Here is a 27,751-nt window from a genome sequence, read left to right on the forward strand (position 1 = left end):
TTTCCATGGTTCCGAAGACAGAGTCCCAAACAGTATATATGTATCGACTATTACAACTACATAAAATGCACCCAAAACAGTCCCAACAATGCAAAAAACCCGTCCCCTAAATTCAACCTGTAATCGTCTCAAAACCTGCAATTTTAAGCACCAAAACCCGTTCCCACACGGTACCATTTCACGACTAAGAACAGTCCTAATATCATTCATTCCTACGCCCCAACACAGTCTCAAACAACCACCAAAAGTCGGCCTAAAGTAGACCCACAGAGCAGGCCATACTCACATGTCTATGCGGGTACAAAGTAACAGAGCTCAAGCAGTCCTAAACCAAGTCAAAAGAGTCCCATTTCAGCTCAGTTTTCAGATGAAAACCATCACGCAAAATAGAAAACAAAAAAAAGGGCAAACTTTATCAAACAAAAGCACATAAAACAACCCAAAAGACGGAAATTTCGACATTTGTCGAGTAACCTATCACCGTTACCTGTTTTTGATCTCTTAAAGTCCAAGGAACCGTCCAATGGTGACTCTAAACCCCGAATGGAAGAAGTCAGCTCAGAAATCGCATCCCAGAAAGACGACTCGCAAGAAACAGGACGGAAGTTTGGTTCTTTATTGCATATAAAGGAGGGGGACGAGATGGGGAAGCTATTGGTGTAAAAATAATGAAATTTGGTTGAGGAATGAAGGAGGGATCTATGGTTGAGGATGGCGGAAATGGGTAGTTGAGTATGGAGTTGGTGTTGCTGTTACTTTCGCTGTTGTTGTTGTTTGTGTGCTGCGCAGGGGGAAGAAGAAGGAATGAGGGGTAAAAGCAGGTGGGGTCGGGTACTAGAAACAACAACAATAAATGATACGGAGTAATAAAAGTAATATATAATAATAATAATAATAATAATAATAATAATAATAATAATAATAATAATAATAATAATAGAATTATTAAAAAGTAGAGTGTAAGAGAGTGTGTTGTCGGAATCGGGTTGGTCCGAAATTAAATAGGTTTATAAGAGAAATGCGACGATCTTTGCTAGAAGGAAATGTGACGGTCTAAGCTAGTCGGAATAATGTTTTGAGTCTATATTAACTTAAGACGGAAACTAATATTATTACTGTCACTATTATTATTGTCTGACTAAAATACGTATTTTTATATAAATTAAGTTTTAGAATATTCTTTTTATAAAATTCGTGCTTAAAAATGAATTAATTAAATTAAATAATTTTAAAATATAAAATAAATTAATTAAACAGTTAAATAAATTTTATATCTCGAAATGGGAAATTCGCGGGTGTTACAGAGTGACACTCGACCGATTGGACTCGTCACTCGATCGAGTGGCGCTGGATCAGAACACATGATAAGCAAATTTTATCTCTTTATCCTCATTCATTCTATCTTCTTCCTTCTCACACCAAATCCTTTCCCTTCTCTCTAAAACCCTCATAAACCTCTTCCACCATGGATCCAAGCTTGGTTTAAGGAATCTCTCCCCTTGTTCTTCACCATCCACACTTGTAAGTCGATTTCCACTCATCCTTGTTTAAGTCTTAACCCTAAATTTTTGGGGTTTTCACTTGGGTTAATTAGTTAGTAATTAGTATAGGTAATATGGGTAATTAGTGGGTAATAATAAGGGGTTTGTATTATATAATAGAATAAGATGTATTTGTGATGGTACTACATAATTTGTATAGGCTTAAGCTAGTCTTGCGACACGAAATCGTATGGGATTCGGTTACTCATGAAGAATGCTAAAAGGTAGGTTTATCCTACTGGGTTTCAATATTTTGTGTGCATATTTGTGTGTCTTGCATCATCATTTTTATGTATGAGTCGATTGGGATAACATGTTGGTATTTGAGGAAGTTTTATCCATGATATGTTGGGATTTAGTTCATGATGAGTCATATAATTGGTGGTGTGTTGCATTTTCCATGTATGGTCATTGTTGTGTTGTGTTGGAGATCATTGGGGGTGTTACTTGGTTATTGAGGAGACGTAAGATGGTTGAGAGACCGTCATACGCTTGAGTCGCCTCTTGAAGCTTCCCACTCCAAGAGGGATATGCACATTAATGGCTTGCGTTACTGAGGGACTCGTGTGGTTGAGACACGACGTCTGGCATGGGATCCAGTTGGCTTCCGGACCCGGTACGTCTGGGCGTGTCCCGATACCTATTTGTGGTTGTTGGTATGTCTGGGCGTGTCCTAGTACTAGTGTGATTGTCGGTATGTCTTGGCGTGTCCCGATACCATGGTGGTTGTGGGTACGTCTGGGCGTGTTCCGGTACCAAAGTGGTTTTTGTTTGATAGCGTCTCATTCTTGTTTTAGTCATGTTGTATACTCATACACTTTGAGTTGAGTCACACTGTATTCATTTATTGAAACTGACGTTTGTGTGTCTGTGTAATTGTCATCTATTTCCGGGGTAGCCTGTGTCGATCCATATGATATTTTCGATCATATGGGGAGCAGGTTGAATACATGTTTTGCTTGTTGACGTGATCGGAATTTGGGCCGCGCCTTGGACTTGGAGCCGAGTGTCATTTCATTAGAAGATTATAGTAGTCATGAGTTGAATTATTTATTTCATTTATTCATTTATGGTTATTTAATCCACTAAATACTTTATTTATATTAATTGTTTCTTAATTACAACTTTGATTTCACCGCCTCGGGAAACCGAGATGGTAACATCTCCCAATTACCTTGGCCAAGTAAGAAGGGGGTTCTACATGAAAAATTACCTGAAACCTCAAAAGGTAGCTGAAACGTGAGTTTTATTGAAAGTGTTTGGAAACTAGCTGAAAAGGTAGCTGATATTTGATCAAATTACGTAAAAGGGCATGGTTATTATTGTTATGTTTGTGTTTTTGCTATTATTCTTGTGTTATTATTATTGATGTTGTTAGTAATAAAATATGTTTCAAAGATAATGAGAACAATTGTAATACCCGCCCTTTTAGGGACCCTTTGACCAGCGTTGACTGACCTTGGGAGCGGTAATAGTCCTTAGAAGTGCGTGCCAAGTTACCTTGGGTTGTGAGTTATGCGTGGTACTCCATAGAGTAGAGGCTACTCGATCGAGTAGCTCGGATACTCGATCGAGTAGGGGACACTCGATCGAGTATGTGGGACACTCGATCGAGTAACGGGTTTTCAGCGAGGGTTTATAATCGCGTTTTGTTATATCCGCAAATCATTTCCGCCTCATTTCTTCAGATCCTTAGGTCGCCTCCTTCCCTTCCCTTCACCATAAAACCTCCATGGAAGCCTTTGAAGGTTCTTGTGCCTTAGGAGAGCGTAACTTGAGTCGGGTAGCGGTCTTTTGCCAGGTTTCTCCTTGTAGGTATGTTGTCATCATCATCCGTATCCTTGTCTTTGCAGTTAGGGTTTGCTTGGTAGTGATAGATGATTGTGTTGTGTATATAGGTGTTGCTTGATTGCTGGATGTTTCGTAGGTTGGCATGGAGTGGTTGCAGTTGCTTAAAGGTAGGTTCGCCTACTCTGTTTCTGTGGATGGTCTAGTGTGTTAATCGTTGTGCTGTGGTTGTTGTATTGTAGTTGTGTCTGTGTGGCAGGGTATATGTGGTAGTCGGTTGGTGTATACAGTTTGTTGGTTGTTGTTGAATTGCAGCTGTCTGTGATTGTTTGTCTCTGGTTCTCAAGATGCGTTCTCGGCTGAGTGGAGTCACTTGCGAGAGTGGCTTCACGTCCTAGTTTCGACCTTCGTGGAACCCGCCACGGGAGGGGATGTGCACATTAATGGGACAGGTTTATCGCTCGGTATGATGAGCGGGGATTTGGTGGGTACGGCTGCGGTCCCCCACTGGCAGGGCTGGTCCACTGGACAGTCGGTGACGGAGATTGATTGGAGTGGGTGTGATTGTGTGCATGACTGATTGTATTGTGTTGTGTTGGTAGATGTTGTTGGTGTTGTCATGTCTTATCTCAGTACTGACCTTGTGTGGTTGTGTTGTTGTTTCTATGTGTCTGCCGTGATCCCTTGTGGTGAGCAGTCTGTCTTAGCAGGTGTTGATGTTGTTGATAGCTGGAGTCCGGGCAGGGATGAGTCTTCACGAGATTTGATATTATTAGAGTGTAGCCAACGAGTTGTATCTTTATTTTGGTTAAGTTGGTTGTAACGCTTGTAATATAACTATAAATGTTCTTTTATCGACTTTTGATGATTACTTAACTCGGGCAACCGAGATGGTAACACTCTCATATGCTAAGGAAGGCCTAGTTAAGGCTCCTCTGAATATGGGGGTGTTACAAAGTGGTATCAGAGCGACGATTTTGGAACCTGTAACCAATGAAAATAATGAACGTAGTGAGTCTAATAAAATGAACCTAGTGTATGTATAATGGGAGCCCCAGCTGATGCTAGATTTTGGGTGAGTAGGCGCCCTCATTTCAAAATCTTGGCCCCATGGTACTTAAGCCAGTCACAGGGTATGGGAATGTGGAGTCCGTGTGTATGTATGTCATACATATGATGATTTCGTTGGAACTATCTGTGGTCGAGTCTTGTTGAAGTTGATAAAGGTAAGATAGTTGTATTGGATCGAATGTGATGAAGTTTGGTAGAATTAGCGAGATTGTGTAATGATAATACGAACTGTAAAGGATTTTATGTAATAGAAACGCGTGGAAATGTGGGGGTGGATGTTGTAATGTGAAAAGTAATCATGTTGATGTTTGCTTTAAATTGTTAGTAATGGTGAATCTATATGAGTTTATGAAATCTACGGTATCTATAGTGATGATAGTTAAAGTAGTATAGAGTCATAATATGAGAAATGGCAGGTAATGATGCTTTTATGCAACGTTAAATGGTTGAAAGTTTCCGCTGTGCGATGATCAATTTGTGTAAAATAATTTGCTTATGATTGATAATGGAACATGTTAAGCTTTAATTTGTTTATGTGGAATATAATTGGATGACATATGGAAGAATAATTATCGTTAATTATATGTTTTGCTTTAACATGAGAACAAGCTGATAGCCAGGTGGTAAGACGAGTCTAAATATGATACAAAGACGTAATTATGTATGAATGACTTGGAAGCAGATAAACCAAGTTGGGTAAATCCTTGTAGCGTTATATGATAGAAATCTTAACTGATGAGACGTATGATGTGCTTGAGTAGTAATGGTAATACATGAGTGAGTATGATAACTAGTGACGAATTCCGAACATAGTTTGGAATCGACACGCGATATTGTTTTTGCAGGAATCTTCAATTTATCTCGTATTTCTGACCAAGTACTCAACCTTACTTGACCGAGTGCGAGTGCTTACTAGACCGAGTAGGCCTCACTCGATCTAGTTAGGAAGCTATGACGTCGGGATGTGGAAATTTTCTGCAGATACTCGACGAAATAGCACATACTCGATAGAGTAGAGGGCACTCGATCGAGTACCCTAGGCACTCGATCGAGTAGGCTACAGTACAGAGCCTCTTACGGGTTTCTTAAAACCCTTATTTTTTCTTATTCTCCTCATTCTTTCTTCTTTATTTCGAACCCTAAGCTCTTATACCCCTCAAAAGCTCTCATAATCTTGTAGTGTGGTGACTGATTTGGGTTGTTTCTCCTTATTTAATTACATTCTTTTACTTTCCTACTTAATCAAGGTATGAATTTCTTCCCTATTTACATGTTTTTATCACTTTGAACTTGTTAGAATGGTAGGATTGACTGAAATTTCGATTCATATGGGCGAATTGTTGCTTTTAATTGTTGTAATGTGATTCATATGCTTCCCTTTCATGTTTATTAATGATTAATTACTCCAAAGATAGTGTAGAAATTGCCAATTTGGGGCCGAAATTTTCTAGGGTTACAAAATCAAAATTTATTTTGGTTGTTTTCTACATGTTAGATGATGAAATTGAGTACTACATGTTGTATATACCATGTTGAAAGTTGGATTTTAGTGATTTTCACCTTAAAAGTTGCCTTAAAACTCCGTCTTAAAAGTGCCCAAATTGAAATTCGTTTTCTGTATTTGAAATTTAGTGTTGGATATGATTGCTTAAGAAAGGGTTAAACTTTAATAGAGTAATGGTGATGTTAACTGAAGGTGAATATGTCAAAATCGTTACAGCTGTAGAGACCGTCTGACAAGTCTAATTGAGTTAGTTGTTTCTAATGATGAAGGTTGATGATGATATGTTTAAAATTACCTTTCTATGAGCATGTACGAATATCTCACATGTTATTAAGTATGTATATGGAGTAGCATCTGAATCATGCTAGGATATCCGAATTGGTTGAGTAAACCGTGTTTATCATGCTAAACTTTTCACAACTATAGGGATTGTCCGAGTTGCTATAAACTGAATTTATGTATCAAATTTGGAAATTGTTGGTGAAAGTGTGTACCTAGCTGAATGTTCAAAGTTCAATTGTATGAATTATGTGCCTTACATGTCTATACAAGTTTGGTTTAAACCATATGCTGAAACAGATGCCGAGACTGAACTTAGGGACCCGTCAGAGCAAGAGGGGGAGGGCTTCACAGCCCGAGCCTGGGGAAGGTAGTGGACCCGTAGTACCCACGGTACCGGAGTACCCTACGGTGGTGTTTGTGGATTTTAAACAGAGGGAGCGTTTTGTGGCGTTGCATAAACGCAAAATGAGGCCTACCCGTTGTGTGGATACCATACTTCTGACTGACTTGGGAATTGAGACGGATGTCCGTCACATATTTTAGACTTTGGGGTTTACGGGGTTGTATCGGCTGAGGAAGCATACTTACCCTTTTCTTACCTCGGAGTTTATGAGCTCGTTTAAATACGAGCCAGCTGCACAAACTGTTGAGTTTCGTTTGATGAACACAAGTTTCCTGTTGACCATGGACCTTTTCGCGTCTCACCTTGGGTTGGCCAAGCCTCCCTAGGATTCCATCGGTGAAATCCCTTCTGAGTGCGGTGTCTGCCGCCTAATGCCTTGTCTTACCGGAAAGCCAGCTCCCACCTCAAGCAACATGTTGATTAATGATGTTTAGCATGTTACCTTGAGGATCTTTCTTCGTTCTCTTTCGAACCTCCTGTATGATAGACCGGATATAAGTAAACTGAACAATCATGAGGTGTTGCTTCTGATGTCTTACCTCAACCCGGAGCGGACCGAGAGGGTGGTCTTTAATGCTCCTGCCATGGTCTGCGCTAGCCTTGCTTTGATGGCTACTGCCACTTCCCGGTACTTGAGTTGTGGCGCTATCGCCACTCGGCTAGCTGAAAAGCTAACCTCCTTTGTGGCTTCTTCCGAGTATGTTCCTCTGGCTACACCGGTGCCTACTATGGACCGAGACTACTACCTCGACCTGAAATGGTTGAGAACTTTAGCTGATGGCAGTCTAGCTTGGAGGGTATGGGGCATGAGCTGGATGAAGATTCCGGCTCCTGAGCACCTCCCACCGACAGAGCCGTTAGACCCGGTGGTTATAGCTGTGGACTCCGATGAGGAGGAGGAGGGTGATGATGGACCTCGACAGTTGCGGACGTACCTCATTGATGACACGATCCTCCAGGTGATGCCCGAGCCGAAGAAGGGAGAGAATGCAGCCGTAGTGGAGGAGAGGCCTAGGTTGGGGAGAGGACCCCGTTGAGTGAGGGAGAGGACCGCTGAGACTAGACCACGGCCAGTAGCACCACCGCAGCATCACCCTTTTCCGTGTTACCCCTACCTCGACACCCCGGAGACGCGTTCGAGCTACTTGGCAGAGAGTGTCATCTACTTTGACACTCCAGAATATGCATGAGATGGCATACACTCAGGGGATAGGGACCGAGGGACCACATCCAGTGTGGTGGAGTGGAGTCGGGGACTATAGTGGGGTTTTCCACTCTTACGGGGTGGATCAGTCAGCATGGGGGACACCTCAGTCCTTAGCTTATGGTGGCTTGACCCCATGGTATGTGAGCCCTGGTGTTGGAGCGGGGGTTGATGCGGGTATTGGGTCATCGGGAGCGGGCACATCGGGAGAAGATGGTGGTGGAGATGAGGTGATGGAGGAGGAGCAGCAGCAGCAGCAGCAGCAGGAGTGATACTCCTATTCTTTATCTTTGTTTATGGTTGATGGCGTTAGATTGTGGTCGTTGTTAGTTAGAACTTTTATTTCGGGATTTGTATGGTTGGCCATAAGGCCGGATTTGCTAGTTTGACTTTATTGCAGGATTTTGGGAGTCGGGAAGTCATCCTGACTCATGTTATGTGACGATTATATATATATATGTGGGTTATGACAGGTTTTCCCCATATTTTGACCTGTAGGTACTCGACAGAGTACCCCATACTCGGTCGAGTAGCTACAGGTGTGGCAGAATTGAGGCATTCTGATCTCAGGGCTACTCAATCGAGTAGCCAAGACACTCGATCGAGTACGACTACATACTCGATCGAGTAGCACTGTTACAGGAACTTTCGTAAAATTAAAATTGTTTAATGGTTATATAATTACATGTTTGGTGTTTAACATGGTTATTAATGATTAGTAACGTGTTTGAACCGTTCGTTTAATATGTTGGAAGTCGTGCTTGGATCTTTGAAGCGTATTTGTAACGAATAGTGAAGTAGTGATTGTTTCTTGTTGCTTTAATCTTACATCCGTCATATTTACTAATTATTCACCGGAGTTGCGTCTTGTTATATACTCGTACCTATGATATTAACATGCACTCTTGGCGTTGGCTAGTTATTCGTATATGCTTGCATATGTTTAATGGTTTAATGGTCGTCTAGCTAATGAGTAATGTCAATAATGAATAATATGGTACGGATTTATGTCACGATGCAAGTAATAAGTAACATATGTAGTAATTTGGTGGTGAACTTCGGGGACGAAGTTCCTTTTAGAGGGGAAGAGTAATGTCGCAAAATAAAAAGGCCGATTTTGAAATTATGTTGTTATTTGTTTATAACGTTTCCTACGATTTTAGTCACATCTCTTGTATGGAAGTATAATTGTTTGCACTTGTTAGTGGAAGTAATTTGTATGTTGAAGTAAAGTCGAATAGTATACTTAAAATGTGGTCATAGAAAGATAGTCATGAGGCCGTGTGTTGGAATAGAATTATATTGTTGAGTACATTAGTGGGGATAAAGTGACATGTTTCGCGTTGTTGGTTGTTGCTAGTGAAAGTGTAACCTTGTACCGTGTTGGGTATTTCAAGTAATATTTTGTAGGAGTCGGTTTATATGGAGTGTCAGACAGTTGATGATGATGACAAGGGGGAGGGTATGTCCGGGGAGTAGCGATCTATGTCGGAGGAATATTGTTTTTGCCTTGTTTCCGTACCTTGTGTTGTGCGATAGGTGAGTTGAACTTCGGGGACGAAGTTCTTTTTAAGGGGGGAAGACTGTAATACCCGCCCTTTTAGAGACCCTTTGACCAACGTTGACTGACCTTGGGAGCGGTAATAGTCCTTAGAAGTACGTGCCAAGATACCTTGGGTTGTGAGTTATGTGTGGTACTCGATAGAGTAGAGGCTACTCGATCGAGTAGCTCGGATACTCGATCGAGTAGGGGACACTCGATCGAGTATGTGGGACACTCGATCGAGTAACGGGTTTTCAGCGAGGGTTTATAATCGCGTTTTGTTATATCCGCAAATCATTTCCGCCTCATTTTTTCAGATCCTTAGGTCGCCTCCTTCCCTTCCCTTCACCATAAAACCTCCGTGGAAGCCTTTGAAGGTTCTTGTGCCTTAGGAGAGCGTAACTTGAGTCGGGTAGCGGTCTTTTGCCAGGTTTCTCCTTGTAGGTATGTCGTCATCATCATCCGTATCCTTGTCTTTGCAGTTAGGGTTTGCTTGGTAGTGATAGATGATTGTGTTGTGTATATAGGTGTTGCTTGATTGTTGGATGTTTCGTATGTTGGCATGGAGTGGTTGCAGTTGCTTAAAGGTAGGTTCGCCTACTCAGTTTCTGTGGATGGTCTAGTGTGTCAATCGTTGTGCTGTGGTTGTTGTGTTGTAGTTGTGTCTGTGTAGCAGTGTATATGTGGTAGTCGGTTGGTGTATACAGTTTGTTGGTTGTTGTTGAATTGCAGCTGTCTGTGATTATTTGTCTCTGGTTCTCAAGATGCGTTCTCGGCTGAGTGGAGTCACTTGCGGGAGTGGCTTCACGCCCTAGTTTCGCCCTCCGTGGAACCCGCCACGGGAGGGGATGTGCACATTAATGGGACAGGGTTATCACTCGGTATGATGAGCGGGGATTTGGTGGGTACGGCTGTGGTCCCCCACTGGCAGGGCTGGTCCAGTGGACAGTCGGTGACGGAGATTGATTGGAGTGGGCGTGATTGTGTGCGTGACTGATTGTATTGTGTTGTGTTGGTAGATGTTGTTGGTGTTGTCATGTCTTATCTCAGTACTGACCTTGTGTGGTTGTCTTGTTGTTTCTATGTGTCTGCCGTGATCCCTTATGGTGAGCAGTCTATCTTAGCAGGTGTTGATGTTGTTGATATCTGGAGTCCGGGCAGGGATGCGTCTTCACGAGATTTGATATAATTAGAGTGTAGCCAACGAGTTGTATCTTTATTTTGGTTAAGTTGGTTGTAACGCTTGTAATATAACTATAAATGTTCTTTTATCGACTTTTGATGATTACTTAACTCGGGCAACCGAGATGGTAACGCCCTCATATGCTAAGGAAGGCCTAGTTAAGGCTCCTCTGAATATGGGGGTGTTACAACAATAATTAATATATCACGATTAGGTAAAAGAAAAAAAAATCAAAACAATATATCATCGAAAAGTGTATTCTATGAATACAAAATCAATTCTCTATTAAACTCATACACAAGAGAAAAAAAAATTTCGATTTTTTTCCGTGAAATGTATTCAAGAATTTTATTTAACGACTGTTTGTGAGAGCATGTTTAGGGAGGGTTAGAGCGAGAGTTTGACCTAACCTAGCCTAGAGGACCGTCTTACACCGAGGGGTGGAAACCTTCCTTGACCTTGCTCTTAGACTACCCTAGTTGTAACCATAAGTCAACCATACCCTACAGTAGTGAGCCCAAACATCCTAGTCTGTTAATATCTTGAGTTTAATCTTGTCTTCTACTTGCTTGTTTTTGTTTTCCTTGTCTTAGTCGTAATTCATCTTTAGTTACCAACCAACTTGCCTTTGGCTTGAATTAAACTAGGATTAACTAAACCGTCTTAGAACCATAACTTATCGTCCCTTGGGTTCGATCCTCACATCTACAATGAGCACTCGTTATACTTGCAGGGTTACACATATAAAACACATTAGGAGGTGAGTGTCAAAGTACCATGGTTTGCGGACTTGGCAAACTACTTGGTAAGCGGTTTTATCCCGGATATATTGAATGCTGGGGAAAGGAGAAAATTGAAGAATGAATCAAGGAGGTATTTTTGGAATGACCCACATTTGTTCCGTAAATGTGGAGATGGTATGTTTAGAAGATACGTATCCAAGGAAGAAGGCATGGAAACTGTTGATCGAATACACAACTCGGCCTATGGTGGACACTTGGCTACTTCAAGAACAATTAACAAGGTTCTACAAGGTGGGTTCTATTGGCCTTCGATATTCAAGGACATCCATTACTTGGTTAAATCATGTAACGCATGCCCAACTGACGGGAAATATTGGAAATTGGAATGAAATGCCGCTCAATAACATCCTTGAAATTGAGCTCTTTGATTGTTGGGGAATTGATTTCATGGGACGGTTTCTGAATTCATGTGGAAATGAGTACATCTTGGTCGTCGTTGATTACGTCTTAAAATGGATTGAAGCGGTAGCATCTCCTACAAATAATTCAAAAGTTGTGATGAAACTATTCAAGGGCACAATCTTCCCTAGATTTAGGACTCCAAGAGTTGTAATAAGTGATGGAGGTTCCCATTTTCGCAAGAGCACCTTGAAGGCCCTATTGGAAGCTCATGGAGTGAGGCACAAAACCGCCCTTGTATACCACCCATAAACTAGTGGGCAAGTGGAAGTTTCGAACCGGCAAATCAAAGCCATCCTTGAGAGGGTAACAAACAAAAGTCAAAAGGATTGGTCCCAAAAGCTCCCCGATGTTCTATGGGCTCTAAGGACGTTATACAAAACACCCATTAGGGGGACACCATACAAACTTGTGTATGGCAAGGCTTGCCATTTACCCGTCGAACTAGAGCATAAGGAGATGAACTTTGACATTCATGCCGCCGGTGAAACAAGGTTCTTCCAAATGAGTGAGTTAGAGGAGTTGAGAATGAAAGCTTATGAGAGCTCAGGGATGTACAAGGATCAAACCAAGAAATGGCATGATGCCAAAATTGCGGACAAGAACATAAGTGTGGGAAACCTAATGTAACACCCCCAACTATCCGGCCAAGATAATTGGAGCGTTACCATCTCGGTTTCCCGAGGCGGGGTTTCAAAACTCCAATCAAAGAACATTTTATTAATGTAATGTTTAATGATTTACATAAACATAAACATAAACAAATGAATAAAGTACAACTCGTGACAACTATACTTTTCTAATCAACTAGACTAGTCTCGTGACTCATCAAGTTCGTCCCATCTCCCACGTGCTATCCAAACAACCTGTACTGAACCTGCTCCCCATATGACCAAAAGATATCATATGGATCGACACATGCCACCCCAAAAGAGATAGGTGACAATTACACAGACACAAAAACGTCAGTTTCAATAAATAAAGTGTGACACAACTCAAAGTGTGTGAGTATGAAACATGACTATGATATGAATGAGATGCCATCAACAACCACCACACTGGTACCGGGACACGCCCAGACATACCCACAACCACCACGGTACCGAGACACGTCCAGACATATCGACAACCACTCTGATACCGGGACATGCGCAGATATACCAACAACCACAAAGAGGTACTGGGACACGCCCAGACGTACTGGGTCTGGAAGCCAACCAGATCCCTTGTCAGACATCGTGTCTCAACCACACGAGACCCTTCGTAACTCAAGCCATTAATGTGCACATCCCTCTTGGAGTGGGAAGCTCCAAGAGGCGACTTAAGTGTAAGACGGTCTCCCAACCGCCTAACGTCTCCATAACAACAAGTAAGCCACCATCTCCTCTGACATACAAGACAACACAATAAATGCAAGATACCACAAAATAGACCAATTACCGACTCATCCAATCAACTTGGCAATATCATGTTATAATACAATTACTCTAATTATGTGACACTAATTACAGCATTAACCACAACATATGCAATGACCACCTTATTGAAACCGAGTAGAATTAACCTACCTTTTAACATTCTTCACAAACAAATCCGAAACCACCAAGCATCCATATCATAAAACCGTCTCATCCTACATAATTCCATAACAACTATCATAAAATATCCTACAACAACTAATACTACTAATTAACCCTTCATTATTACCCATTAATTACTCCTAACACTAATTAATAACACCCATTAAAACCCCCCAAATTCTAGGGTTTAGTCTTAAAACAAATAATCCAAATTAAAGGGAAAAAGGTAGTATAAGACTCACCAAGTGACAAGGAACATGAATATGTGAAAGAATCTTCCAAAATCTTCACCCATAATTGTAGATCTAAGATTTAAAGAAGTAGGAATTGTAGAGAGAGGTGGGAGGGTTTTAGAGAGAAGGAAATAGGGCTTGGAAATGGGAGAAATCAGAAAAAATAGGGTATATGTATGTCAAGGTCCATCAAAAGAAAAGCCCACGCGTGAAAACTTAGTGGTTCCCGCAACACTCGGTTTAGTGCTCGGTTCACTCGGTCGAGTGACGGCTCCACTCGGTCGAGTGAACCTCCACTCGATCGAATGGCCTATGAATCAGGGATTTTTAACAACTTTGCAGGCTCACTCGGTCCCTCACTCGGTCGAGTACTCGGTTTACTCGACCGAGTACAAGTCGTATAACTATGGGGTATTACAATCTTCCCCCCTTAAAGGAACTGCGTCCCCGAAGTTCACCTCACTCTCTCTTTTCGTCAAGTCTCCTCAAATCTCATCACTGATTCTCATGCACTCTTTCTCGCCTCACATGCTCGTTTACCGTATACGTTCCTTTATAAATATCACACTCATCCCAAGGTTCTTTGTTCAACCGTCATATTTCCTCACATTTCGTACTTCCTCTTTCCTTAATTTCTGAATTGTTACATTCACTCCCCCTAAAAGAGAATTTCGTCCCGAAGTTCAACTGTCAAACCTCATAATGTGCTCTCATATTATCATTACTAAATTCCACAAATGACTATGTTTCAGGTTCAACACTCTCTCTTACTCATTAAAATCCGTAATCAAATCTTATATAGTTAAAATTCCATCGATATAACCCCCCATCTACAAGCCTCCAAAAGGTCAAGTATCAGGTCGTCAAACCCACGGTTCCAATCTAAGTCCTATAAACAACTCCCAATTCATGTTGGTTATATGTGTACATATCTATTACGGGGTATAACTCGATTATTATTACATATCTATATCAAGTCAAATCTCATACATTCACATGTATGCACATCAATCACGAATATGCGGAGTCCATGAAACCATCAATTAATGCAAAACTACTCGTAATGTGACTCAATCATGTTTAACATTCCCATTTCCGAATATCATGCCACGCATATACCGCGTCAAATTCACCACATGGCCACACATATGTTTCCATATCTGTTCCCATCCATCATCAACACTTCTGTTTATATGGAAGACCATACTCACAATCATGCAAACGACCATTATACGACACAACATTTGCATTTTTTTAATCTTACTTTTGCACAACAAAATAAAGTCACATCGATTCACACATCAAACAAGAATATCACATCATCTACGTCATCAATCCACTCATATCGAATCAACAATTTTCATTTACTTGCAAAAATTCCACACCATATAATCAAACGTAAACAATTCACACATATCACACATGTAAGGTCAATCATGGTCATCCAAGCACAAGTCAACCAATATAACCGCGAAATGGGGATACACGCTCAATATTTGGTCAAATATCAACAAAACAAGGGTCAAGGCAGACCACTCGGTCGATTGCATGGTGCACTCGGTCGAGTGTCACTTGGGGCAGAATGTTTTCATTTTCAACTCGATTCCAAACTTCCGTATTTTACCACATAAATACTAATAGACTCCGATGGTGACTAACACACCATTAAATAACCGAATTTAAGCATAACTCTTGGCCCTATGGCCATCATCATTACACAATTAAGATAGAACATCCGAGACACACTACCGACACAAACCTATTATTTCATAATTCTTTTTGCAGCCGTTCTATTTTCTCCCCATACCCGGCGACGGTATCACCATACCGTCATCAACAACAACAATAGTCACGTTGGTAGCCACAACACTTATACTATTTCATGCACACGGCCCTAACCACTCATTACTCTCAAGGAATAATAACAACATTACCACCCAACTGGGCACTACCACAAGATCACGATGTATACTATGGACGCTTTTCCTGACGTTTGGGAGGCAAGTTTACAACAACATATATACTACCACTCATAGGATCAAGTCTTACATAGCTATTTTTAGACTTATACACACCTACTTCCAATTAGACGGCTACACTCTATAACACGAGTGATCAATTACCTCTACAATATGATTGAATACTCAAGCATTACATGCCACACCCTTACTCTCATGACCGCGAAAATAAAACTTGATAATACTAAACCTATAATCATATATCTCGATTATCCGCCAACCAAAGTTCCCATGTCATGCTCATTAACAATATCCTTTAACCATGCAATTTAAACCTCGTTCACTATCCATAAGTTCAAGCACTTAACGAATATCCAACCTCGATTACACTTCACTTACTATCCACAAATTGCCTCATATAATCATCTTTCTCAACTCAAGACACCGTACGTAAGCTAAAGTCACTTTCTCATACTCCTAATTTTCAAGGTAAGTTATACACAAAGTCACCAATATCACCGCTTAACATAAAAGATTCCTTCCTCAAAAGTCAATAACAATGCTACATCCTCATATCTCTGAATTTTCATACTCTATGTTGCCAACACATACGCTTACATCACTCCTTTTTTTTCACAATTCCCTTACTCACAATACCCATATTACCACTTTATCGAATCCAGTTTAATCACTAACCATTTTCACAATTTAGACCACTAAAATCCTTATCCATCAAACAACTCTCGCTCTTTTACAAAATCATACGCCTATCTACTTACACGGCTCAATTCCACATCAAATGAACAAACTCACATCAATCCCAATAAAACACATATTTCACATTCATAACTCTCAAAATGCAACACCACTCGTTACACATTATTAGGACTTGCTCAATTACCCTAACAAGTTCACTAACTCACTCTCGCTTCACATCTTTTCAATCACAACCACGGGTGCCTACACGTCCTCCCTCATTAAAACTATACAATTCACAAGGTAAATCAAGTAAACTAGCACATTATTAACAAGGGTCATAGCACCACAAAACAAGAAAACCATACTTTAGGTACATAATTTAAAGGTTAATCTCGTATACCATGATACAAATTTTAAGACAAGATTTTTGATTTAAAGCAATACGTGACATTATTAACAAAATTGAAATTATCAATCAACTAAATCTAGAAAACCTTGAAACAAAATTTTCTAAATTTGAGACCATGCTCAACCTCATTAAATAGTATTTGAATCTTTATTGCATCATTAGGTAAGAATGAAGTATGAAAATCCGGATTAGGTTATTTTTCGATAAAACTAACATACATGTCAAAATTTGAGAGGCTATTTGTAAGGTAAAACTCCTAGGTTCATGCAACACAAGAATTAGTTAGATGGTGTTATGAGTGCAAAATCATAGTCATTCATTTTAAGATGAAAATTCAAAAGATTTTGGACAACATTTCAAGATTAAATTCCGATTCAAAATACTACATGTCGTTATTGACAAAGGAAAGCAACACTTACGCATGCCAAGATTTTTGGTCGCATTAGTCAACTAAACTAAGTTTTTAAAGACGGAAAATCAAAACTTACGCATGAACATCCAAGTTTCAAAATTTTCGGGGCAAAATTTTTAAGACAAGATTTCAAACATATAACAATAGTAAGCAATAACATCCAAACTTTAGTCCTTGTTAAACAATTAACCAAGCAACAAACGTAAAAATAAAATTGTTTACTCAAGCAAACACATATTTTCGAGTTCATATAAAAAAAATTTGGGCAAAATTCAACATGAAAATTTTACACTTGACATCATAAATTATGTACAAAGGTGATTAATGTCATGAATCAAATAAAACATGCCATTAATTGACAAAATTGGAGGATTTAGCGTAGGCTTAAACAAAATCAAATTGGAGCAACTTAAGAGCAATATTGAGAAAACCATTCACATTGTTTAAATAGCAAGAATTAGGAGAATAAAATGGAGTAGGAAGCTTAAGTCCAAGCAATAAGCATAAACAATGGAGTTTTGGAAAATTTTAAAGATATTTTGGTATTTTTGTTATAAAAAACGATGAAGAAATGCAAGAAATAAGGTGATTTTACGAATTTCACAATCCAGAAAATGGCACTCGGTCGAGTGGTGAGTTCACTCGGTCGAGTGACTTCCCTACTCGGTCGAGTGACCCTATTTCCAGAAACTTTCAAGTTTCTGAAAAATGGTCCACTCGTTCGAGTGATAGGTCCACTCGGTCGAGTGACTGATACTCGGTCGAGTACTAGCTCGCACTCGGTTAGGTGTCTCTCTATGGTTTGCAATTTCCGACCAAGGAATACTTTTCTTATACAAGCGACTATTTTACTAACTACTATTACTAATCACACTATAACTATAGCATTAGTGAGATTCAAACATATATGCGATATCAACATGCCAAATGACGGGGCTAGTGCCCTCACACACTAACTCGTAACAACCATTTTCAAAACATGTCATACACATTACTCTTTTCATCCAATATTCACAGATTAACTCACATGTACCAAATGAATAACTACATCATGTAAGAATCCTATCAACTTGTATCGAGTACATGTAATCACACCACATTTCACATAGCCTTCACACACCAACAATAGCAACAACTCCTACAACATGTTATGCTCATCCACTATTTCATTCAACTTCCACACATCACAATACACCAAATGAACAAAGATGTCATGCCAGAAGTTTAGAAAAATTATGACACACATATAATCATGTAACATTGCACTTCACGTTTCCCGACTCATAACCACCCACGTAGTGACCAACCGAAACAATAGGATCTAGTTTTGAAATGAGGGATCCTTCTAACCCAAAATAGACCTCCTATCACACTCAAGTTGGGTTCGTTTTATTAGACACACCTAAGTTCATATTGATTTATTGGTTTAGGTTCCAAAATCGACGCTCTCATACCACTTTGTAACACCCGAACTATCCGGCCATGATAATTGGAGCTTTACATAAACATAAACAAATGAATAAAGTACAACTCGTGACAACTATAGTCTTCTAATCAACTAGACTCGTCTCGTGACTCATCATGCTCATCCCGTCTCCTACGTGCTATCCAAACAACCTGTACTTAACCTTCTCCCCATATGACCAAAGGATATCATATGGATCGACACAGGCCACCCGAAAAGAGATAGGTAACAATTACACAGACACACAAACGTTAGTTTCAATAAATAAAGTGTGACACAACTCAAAGTGTGTGAGTATGCAACATGACTATGATAAGAATGAGACGCCATCAGCAACCACGACACCAGTACCGAGACACGCCCAGACATACACACAACCACCACGGTACCGGTACACGACCAGACATACAGACAACAACTCTGGTACCGGGACACGCGCAGACATACCAACAACCACAATGAGGTACCGGAACACGCCCAGACGTACCGGGTCCGGAAGCCAACCGGATCCCCTGCTAGACGTCGTGTCTCAGCCACACGAGTCCCTTTGTAACTCAAGCCATTAATGTGCACATCCCTCTTGGAGTGGGAAGCTCCAAGAGGCGACTTAAGCGTAAGACGGGCTCCCAACCGCGTTACATCTCCATAACAACAAGTAAGTCACCATCTCCTCTAACATACAAGACAACACAATAAATGCAAGATACCACAAAATAGACCAATTACCGACTCATCCAATCAACTTGACCAATATCATGTTATAATGCAATTAATCTAATTATGTGACACTAATTACAACATTGACCACATCATATGCAATGACCGCCTTATTGAAACTGAGTAGGATTAATCTACCTTTTAGCATTCTTCACAAGAAAATCCGAAATCACCAAGCATCCATATCATAAAATCGTCCATCCTATAGAATTCCATAACAACTACCACAAAATATCTTACAACAACTAATACTACTAATTAACCCTTCATTATTACCCATTAATTACTTCTAATACTAATTAAAACACTAATTAACAACACCCATTAAAAACCCCCAAATTATAGGGTTTAGTCTTAAAACGAATTATCCAAATTAAAGGAAAAAAGGTAGTATAAGACTCACCAAGTGACAAGGAACAAGAATATGTGAATGAATCTTCCAAAATCTTTACCCATAGTTGTAGATCTAGGATTTAGAGAAGTAGGAAATGTAGAGAGAGGTAAGAGGGTTTTAGAGAGAAGGAAATAGGGCTTGGAAATGGGAGAAATCTGAGAAAATAGGGTATATGTATGTCAAGGTCCATCAAAAGAAAAGCCCACGCGTGAAAACTCGGCGGTTCCCGCAGCACTCGGTCGAGTACTCGGTTCACTCGGTCGAGTGAAGGCTTCACTCGGTCAAGTGAACCTCCACTTGATCGAGTGGCCTATGAATCAGGGGTTTTTAACAATTTTGCAGGCTCACTCGGTCCCTCACTCGGTCGAGTACTCGGTTTACTCGATCGAGTACAGGTCTTATAACTATGGGGTATTATACCTAATGCTCCTCTTCAATTCAAAAGTGAAAGTGTTCCTGGGCAAGCTCCGCTCTAGATGGTCGGGACATTTCAAAGTGATGGACATCTCTCCATATGGTGCATTTGAGCTTTGGAGCGAAGAATGTGGAAGCTTTAAAGTCACTGGCCAAAGGGTGAAGAGATACTACTGATACTGTCGTTATGTGTACCAAAAATAAACCTAAATATACTAACGGAAGCTAGTGATAAGTAGGGTCGATTCTCCACAGGGAGGCAAAATATCTGTCTAAAGGTCCGTCTATTTAAGTCACAGTATGGGGGTTTTAGTTTGATTTCTAAACTACTAAAGAATTAAAGGAAAGAGAAGTAAAGCAAGAGGAATAAAAGTGAGAAAGTACGATAAGAGTGATCAAATAAGAGAGAGTATGCTAGGATTTCGGTTCACCATAGTAGTTTATCGACTGAGTTGCAAATAGCCTAGACAATCTATTGTGCCACTTTCTATCCTAGATTTCCACTAACTTAACTTCCGTCCTCATTAGGGTAGTCTACTGTTCATAGCAGGTCTATTTATTCCAATCTTCCGATCTAGGAGTAAAGTTAACCAAATTAATGTAATTTAGAAGCGTGCACTCAACTAAATTGATGTTACAGTTAAATTGCCATGGGGACAGATTCTCATATGTAAATTATCTAGTCTATTCGCTACATCGTCACAATCCTACCATGGATTCCCTAATCATAACATAAAGAGAATTAGCTACTCATGTTATTAATGATGTCAACAATAATAATAATAAGCATGCTAATGAAAGACATAATGAAATAATAACAATCAAGCATAAACAAACTAGGGCAAGAGTAAATAAAGGAAGAACGAAAGATTAATGCAAAGAGAGTATTAAGATTAAGAGTAAAAGAATGATTACAATCTCAAGATTCCGGCGTAAGGAACAATCCAAAAATCAAAGCAAAGGGTTGAGAGATTAAGCAGCCAAAGTAATTAAGAGAAGTGTTAAGTGTGAAAAGTATATGAAAAGATATATCCTAATGACCTAATTACGACTCCCTTATATAGGGGAGCGATAATTAACAAAACTAAACCTATCACGGATTAAGTCAACCCGTGTAAACTAGTAAACCTCTCGATCGAGCAGATTCAGACCTCTCGATCGAGGTCTTCTTCAGCAATTCCACTCGATCGAGTATTTAAAGCTCTCGATTGAGGAACTCCAGTAATCACTATTTCGATCGAACCAACAGAATCACTCGATCGACCACTCGTGTCAGCTAAACCACTCTATCGACCCTCAATTCTTCTCGATCGAGTGCTTTTCCATCAAATCAGCCTCTAACTTGTCTTGGCAGCTCCCTTGACCTTCTTTCACGCACTCCAAGGCACGCCTCTTGCTCCAATATTCCCGTCTCCTTACAATGCAGGCTGAATAGGAAGAATAGGGCGCGGTTTTACTACTTTTAGGCTCATTTCTGCAAATTAGACAAAACAAACCAAAGTAGCCAATTCGGGGCATATTGCAATACATAACGATACAAAAGGCATAGAAATGCGTGCAATAAAAGGCTAAAAAGACTATATAAATTGCACGTATCAAATCTCCCCAAACCGAACCTTTACTCGTCCTCGAGTAAACTAAATGCAAACTAATGGAACGGAAAAGAAAACTCAGAGCTAGTTATAACTTGTCTACTTGAACCAATTTAATGCAAAAGAAAACTAACAGTTATAGCTGCAACAGTCAATACGCAAACGAGTTATATGATGTCCATAAATAAAGCTGGCTTATCGACCTTGCAAGACGAACAAAATCGGACTCTCACGGGGTCACTCTTCTCTCATGAAGCAAAGGGTGAAATATATATATAAGAGAGAAAGAGAATACAGTCACTCACCTAAACTGCGACGTATATAACATGCATGCAACAAAAATGACAGACGATTCAAGTACTATACGCACATTCCAACCAACAATGTCCGTCACAGCCGAGGGCTTACAAATAGTTTGGGAAAGTGAGGCTACAGGTGAGAAGAGGCAAAACAGATTATGGAAATGTGGAGGTAAACCATCAAGCCAGTTCCTTAAGAAGACCAAATAAAACCATCCGAATCTCAGCTACCTAGAAAATAAAGTGCAAGTACCCTTCATGGCACACAACTCACTAACCACATACACTATCTCCTCAAAAAGATGTAAATAAGAACAGAGGAGTGAGACCGTCACAAACTTCCCTTTTTTAATACGGTCTCATTTTATCAAATACAACAAACTTTTTCATTTTTTTTCCTTTTTTTTTAACTTCTTTTCACGTCTAATCTTTTCATTTTTTTTCAACTTTTTTTTTCTTTTCTTTTTTCTTATCACACGTCTTTTTTTTTTCATTTTTTTCTCATTCTTCTCATTTCACCGACTCCAAACAATAAAGATGAGCCAAACTCGTGCAAGGATTAATCTACCACAAAAAAGTCGCACTAAACTAGCTTAACAAGGCAGGCTGAATTTTGGGTGTAGCTAATGGGTCAAAAGGGCTATAGTTGGCTAAAGTGGAGTTGAATGGGTGAAAATGAAAGAAGAGGAAAAATTGCAAGCACCTCCCTGCATGTGACACCGACCACAAACCCGAATGTATGCATTTGACAAGAAATCGAATTTCATAAATGTGCAAAAGTGATAAACATGTTATGCAAGGCGTAATACTCTCAATTTCTAATGAACTGGTCATGAATGTCACCAGTTATATGGCTCTAAAACTCAGAAATTGTAAAGTAGGTTGCCAATTTATCAGGTCAAGTCTACACAGTCAGCTATATTTTTAACACTAAACTAATAACTGTCAATTAAATGCAAGGCTCAAGTAAAAATGACAAGTTAAAGTGCAATTTCATCACGGAAATCTACCGTTCTGACTTAACCTACATGCAAAATGAAACGTGAATATTTTTTGAATTTTTGAATTTTCTAATTTTTTTTTAATGATTTTTAAAAGAAATAAGTACAATGCAAGCAGAAAAAGGAAACGTGAATGCAAAAACAAATGCAAATGCAGACTCAAAGGATGCATTACTCTCCCCAAACCAAAACGGACAGCGCCCTCGTTGTCCTCCAGCATACACCAGCAGATATATAATGGAAACGGGGTAAAAATAACCAATAAATTCATGAAAAACAATAAATAAAAAGGAGATAAAAAATAAATAAAAGAGCATGAATGTAAATACAAAACACGAACTTCCCCAAACCAGCCAGAAAACTGGGGAAGTTAGTAGACCAGTAGCTACTCGTCACCGTCGTCCTCCTCATCCACCACCGTGAAGTCTGAGTCCACCTCCTGCTCCATCCTCCTCGTCTCCTCAGCTCGTACTCTCTCCTCCTCCTCAGCGGTGTCTGCCTCACTGGCTGGCTGTGGGTACCCCTTAGCTGGGTACCGGTAGAAAGACGGGTGTGGCCAGCCCTCAGGGACAGGACGTCCTCTCCTCATGTGATGAAGGGAACAAAGCAAGTGCAATGTCCCGCTCCATATGAGCCTGTCTGGTAAGAAGCTCAAGAAGCAAACCGTCACGGCGCCCTTGGTCTAGGACCGTGGACGCCTCAAAAGGTGGAGGTGGAACAAAATTAGCCGGATAGACCGGCTGTGTCTGCTCAGGATTAGGAGTATGAGTAGGGATCGGGGTAGGAATGGCCGTGGAAGACTGGCCACCCGTAGAAAGTGTGGATCCCTCTCCGGTCTCTGGTCTCTTTCGCTTCTTAGAAGCGGAAATGGTAGGAGGTGGGCCAAGTGGGAGGTGGAAAAAGGGTAGTGGTTGAGGCAACCTACCCCTAACAGTAGGTAAAGCGACAAGATGGGGTAGGGTGGTGCAAGGTAAGACCTCGGACAAGGAACCACATATCTTCCAAGTCCGTTGGTCAGAAGCAAGCCAAGTCATAGATAGCATAGCTGCCAGGTCAAGGTACCTATCAGTGTCTAGGTGCTGTAAGTCACGCGGAAAGGCGGGGAAGATAGATCGGGCAATAAAAGTGGCTATGCCACCGCAGACAATGGGGTCCGAAGTCTTCTGACCCACAGTATGAAAATACTGAGCAGTCAAGTAAGCAATGTTAAGCACAAAGGGGTCCTCGCTATCGATGTTCAGATAGCCCCCAAGAATAGACAACTCAATGTTGTTCACATTGTTCGGTTCTTTACGGCCAAAAATGGTCCCACCAATAAGATGCAAGAAGTAACGGGCCGGGGGAAAGTGGATATGAGCGAGCTTGCGCTCCTCATATGGTGTCTGTGCCAAGGTCCACCACAAGATGCGTAGCACCTTCCTGGGAGGGTCTGAACCACCGGTAGAAGACAAACCTAACCTACTGCCAAACTCCTCTAGGGTCCAAGTCGTGGTCCGGTTAAACAACCGGAAGTAAATATAAGAACTACCCTGGTCAGTGGCGTAGGCAGCTGCAGAAAAAAGTGAAGGAGCTGAAAAACTCGAGGGTCAGCTCCCTGGAGGTCGTGGCACTCATGGTAATCAGGCCAGACATCCCCGTCTCGTTCAATATCTCAACTACGGGCTCGTAAATACCTAACCTCTCAAGCGACTTATGACACAAAAACTTCGTTGAAGCACAATCATAGCTCTCGAAAGCAAAGAAACGAGTACGATGTATAGCATTAACAAAACGTACCTTGGGGTAGTCGGGGTGCGAGTCAAGAGACTCATCGACATGGATCGTGACCCGGCCAGCAGCGGGTGTAGCTCGTCCGCGACCCCGTCCTCTAGTACATGAAGAAGAAGCCCGTCCAGTAGCGGGGTGAGGTACTAAGGCAGCCCAGTAGGCAGTTGTGACAGCTGGTGATGACACAGCAGAGGTCGTCACCGGAGTAGACACGGTACCAGCAGTAAAAGGAGCAGCTGTACTAATAGAGCAAGCGAAAACAGAGCTAGCAGCAGTGCTAGCTGAAGCCATGGAGGTTGAAATAAAGCTAGCACCAACAGAAGCAGAGCTAGCAACAACAATAGTAGTAGTACCAGTAGTAACCGTAGGTGAAACAGTAAAGGAAACAGAGGTACTAACAGTCGGAGTGACGGTGATAACAGCAGGGACCACCGTCTCAGTCGAGGATGGGGAAGCAGTAGGGCTAGTCGAGGGACGGGAGTTACTTTCCATCCTAATCAAGTAAGCAGTGGGGAAATACAATCAATTAAACCATGGAAACACGAAATCCCCTAATTTCAGACGGGTTTTTGAACAAATCGCTAAAACCCTATACCTTAATTACTCGATATAATTCAAAATAAGCAAATAAACAACCAAAAGAGTAATAGAGAGTACTTACTTGATGAATGACCCACAAATATAAGCAAGAAATCGACACAAATTGCAGCAAGGACGGATTTTAATCGAAAAACCCGAAAAACCCTAATTGCCCGAAATCAAACACAACCAAAACGAAATTTAAGGGGAAAAGTGAGGGCTTTTGTCGATTTATGATAAGTGCATATTTTATATATTTTTACCTCAATATTTAGCTCCATTTTATAGGTCATTATGCACTAACCTTAGTGATATTGAGCTAATATTTGCTTTCTAGTTCTATTTGTATGTTTTATCATGTTTTGTAGGTGCATAAGCTTTTAGGAGCTTAATCCTACTCATTTGCAAGTCACTAGAAGCAAGGCTAAATAAAGGAAGCAAAATGGACCAACCAAAGGAATGTTGCATGTTTTTGCATGGATCAAAGTTATGGATTAGATGGAGAAATACAAATGCATGTCAAGTAAAGTCAAGCCCAAATGCAAAGTCCACAAAATGCAAACATAAGATGCCAAATATTGGATGCTACTTTGGATGCTTTGAGGAGCTTGGGATGCCAAAGTGTGATTAATCGGGTGATTAAACAAGCATTAAATCATAAGCATTGGATACCATTTGATAATTAATCACAATTGAAGACAAAGAAGCGAGAAACACACGACCCCGATCGGGGTTGGCAGCCCCGATCGGGGTTGAACAGTCCACGGGTGTGTTCAATGCTCCGTCAAATGCATACGTTTCCATTATGATCTCCTATAAATAGAAGCCTCAAGGGACGACTTGGGGACATCTCTTACACACCTCTAACATATATTTTTCTTCCTAAATTCTCTCTAAATATTAGTAGGTAGTTTAGTTTAGTTTAGTTTAGTTTTAGTTTATATTAGTTTGTTACAACATTTCTATTATCAAGTTCAAGTTATATTCAAGCTTCATTTCAAGTTATTTCCATTTGCATTTGTTCTTCATTTCCATTTCCTACTTCAAGGTAATTCTATTTCTTATTTGCACTATGTTATCTATCATTCTAATTAACATTAGCTTAGTTTACAACTCCAACATGTTAGAGTAATTTCTTTTGTCTAGGGAATAAAGGAAGTCATGCAAGATTAAGTAATATGTAAATGTCAAAATAAGGATAAGTTAATATTGTATAGTTGTTTCTAACACATGTTTGCACCATAATGTTTAATCTACGTTTAAAGGCCTTATTCATAGATTAAGTTTGTTCATTCATTCTATAAGTCGAGAGGCACGGAATTGAATTAGACTAAGCATGTGTAGTAGGACGACCTAGTCATGGACGAGAGTTTCTCTAGGACCTGTTCTATGGTTGGGACACTAATGCCGAGAGGTGGGTGTCTAATGACCTAAACAATTAGTTAACGTTACCTAATCTGAGTTTAACATGATACATTTATAAATTTGCATGTGTGACCCGATTTCCCTAGACAATCTTTTAATCATATTGTTTTTGCATATTTTCATATATTGTTTTATTCACAGTTTTTACATCATTATTTATAAATCAACTCAATCCCACCAAGCATTTTCTATTAAGATAAAACTCATTTCATAACAACTAAATAATAACCACCGAGCTCTCTGTGGAATTCGACCCCTTAAATACTACATTCATTTGTTGTACCAAAGGGTATTTTTGCATAGGTGTGCGATAGCCTATCAAATTTTGGCGCCGTTGCCGGGGAGCACGGTTTTGTTTGTTATTTAGTTGTTGAATTTTATCTTATCTTGTCCTAGGGAACACTTGTTCCTTAGGATTTATCTCACCGTTTTCTTGTAGTTTTAGTACTTATTTTGTAGGTATTAAAGCTTGGCCTATTTCATAATGACGGATCAATGTATGATGGATCGATTTCTCCCGCAACAAGCGAATGAGCTTTTCCATGACTATCTTGATCGATTTTATGCTTACGTTCGTGTTCTCTATTCTCTTGGATACACTTATGACAATCTCTACATGGGTGTTGTTGTACTTCAAGGCATGAACTTCGAGACACGTCACATGGCTCTTCGTTTGAATAATGGGAACTACTACAAATTCCTTAGGAAGGAGGATCTATGGAATTTCTTGAATTACATGGCCTCCGAATGTCGAGAAAGAGAGAGAATCAAAGAGAAGATTGAAGTGCTTCAAGCTCAAATAGAACAACTTTCTCAAAAGGAAGTAAGTCCATGTGAGCCTATTCAAGTAAGTGAGTCTATTATCTCTCCTCTTGTCTCTCCATCTCCCCAATTTGGGTCTTCCGTTACTAATGATTTTGAACTTTTGGGTGATGACAATGATGATGGTCCAATTTTATCTTTAAAAGTCCCATCTAGTGTCATTCCAAAAGAAGATGCAGAGACTCATATTGATGACATTGAACCCCTTGTTGTAGATGAGTTATCTCCCACAAATGAATTTGTCGAGTTTCATTGTGATTCTCA

This window comes from Silene latifolia, chromosome 6 (assembly GCF_048544455.1).
Source record: "Silene latifolia isolate original U9 population chromosome 6, ASM4854445v1, whole genome shotgun sequence".
Classification (NCBI taxonomy): domain Eukaryota; kingdom Viridiplantae; phylum Streptophyta; class Magnoliopsida; order Caryophyllales; family Caryophyllaceae; genus Silene; species Silene latifolia.